Raw genomic sequence first — 1872 nt, 5'->3', positions numbered from 1 at the left:
TAATTTTTTGTAGTTTTAGTAGAGACGGGGTTTCACCATGTTGACCAGGATGGTCTCGATCTCTTGACCTTGTGATCCACCCGCCTCGGCCTCCCAAAGTGCTGGGATTACAGGCCTGAGCCACCGTGCCCGGCCCTGCATTGATGTTTTTTAACATACTGCACTCAAATAGTTTTCTCTTGATTGCGGAGTTTTTTGGCACTCAAATGCCAGTGTCTCACTTGCCTCACTCTCATCTTGGTCCCGGTGTGAAACAATGTAGGAAAAGGTTTTGTTTTTTGTTTTTCTTGGAGGGGGGTTGTTTTGAGACCAGTTCTTGCTCTGTCTCCCAAGCTAGAATGCAGTGGTGCAATCGTAGCTTACTGCAGTCTTAACCTCCTGAGCTCAGGTGATGCTCCCACCTCTGCCTCGCAAGCAGCTGGGACTACAGGCACATGCAACCATGCCCTGCTAATTTTTTGTTTGTTATAGAGATGAGGTCTTACCGTGTTGCCCAGGCTGGTCTTGAACTCCTGGGTTCAAGAGATCTTCCTACCTGGGCCTTCCAGAGTGCTGGGGATTGTAGGTGGGAGCCACCACACCCAGCCCAGGACAAGTTTTTGACCATCTATATGAATATTCTATCCAGGAAATAGCTGGTGTGGTTCCCACGGATGTGCATATCTCATCAGGGGCCATTCTGTAATTGCATTTACCTCTGGGTGGCCATAGGGAATGGTGGATTTGTAATGCTAACCAGCAAACAGTGCCAAAGCCAGCAGCTCATATGGGTATTTTTGCCTGGGAGTTGTGGTTTCTGATCTCTCTGCAGGAGAGACTTTCATTTTGGCTGGGCATGGTGGTGCGTACCTGTCATCCCAGCTACCTGGGGGGCACTGAGGTGGGAGGAGCCCGGTAGGTGAAGGCTGAAGTGAGCCATGATGGCATCACTGCACTGCAACCTGGGCAACAGAGCAAGAGCCGTCTCAAAAAAGCAAAAAAAGACACTCAGTTGGGAGTTTCTACTTGTTCATGCTTTTTTCACCTGTTGACAGCATCTGCGTTTCCTCTGGGTGTTTCCACAGTAGCTGGGTGTTATTCCTGCTTGGTGGGTTGCTATGGCAGCCTTAGCTGTGAGTGAGTGACAAGGCAGAGGTTTCCAATTCCTTGGCTGGAATTAGCTGTTAAGCTCCCCATTAGCTGTTCCATTTCCTGGTCCAGTGATGCCCTGCAGTGCTCCATTCCTTGACTGAGGCATCCTCTTGCCTTAACTCCCCAGTGGGCAGAAAATCTTGGTTTTAATGGTTTGAGTTGGTGAGAATAGAGCAAAGACACAGAAGGCTCTTGAGTTTGTTTGGGCTTTTGCTTTTGCAGTTAAGGATGGGGAGGAGGGGTCCACTTGTCTGGGATGAATTGAAGGTAAAAGCAACTAAGAGAAGGGGAGTGACTGCAGATCCACTTCCGAGGGCGGATGTTGGGGAAAAAGACGGAGGTGGATTGGCATAGTAGCTGGGACCCAGAGGAAAATGAAAGGAAATGAGTTGTTCAAAAAGGATCAGCCTGGAAAAGTTCTGACTTTCACGTTGGAAAAGCATACCCCATTATCCATAGACGTCAGGGCTAGGAAATACACAGCTCCAGGGATCCCCAGAGTACCTTCAAAGATATACCCCCAGCCAGGGGTGGCGGCTCACGCCTATAATCTCAGCACTTTGGGAGGCCGAGGCAGGTGGATCACCTGAGGTCAGGAGTTTGAGACCAGCCTGGCCAACATGGCGAAACCCCATCTCTACAAAAATTAGCCAGGCAAGGTGGCAGGCACCTATAATCCCACCTACTGGGGAGGCTGAGGCAGGAGAATTGGCTGAACCTAGGGGGTGGAGGTTGCAGTGA

General features: G+C 50.0%; 1 protein-coding gene across 6 annotated transcripts in view; it reads left to right on the top strand.

Annotated features, from left to right (window-relative positions):
- ABHD6 (abhydrolase domain containing 6, acylglycerol lipase) overlaps positions 1 to 1872 on the top strand; it is a 56867-nt gene that overhangs the window by 51932 nt on the left and 3063 nt on the right. The gene's annotated exons all lie outside the window — the stretch shown is intronic.

Source organism: Cebus imitator, unplaced genomic scaffold (genome assembly GCF_001604975.1).
Source record: "Cebus imitator isolate Cc_AM_T3 unplaced genomic scaffold, Cebus_imitator-1.0 Scaffold48, whole genome shotgun sequence".
Classification (NCBI taxonomy): Eukaryota; Metazoa; Chordata; class Mammalia; order Primates; family Cebidae; genus Cebus; species Cebus imitator.
Note: the sequence above shows the minus strand (reverse complement) of the source record. Positions and strands in the feature narration are given on the sequence as shown.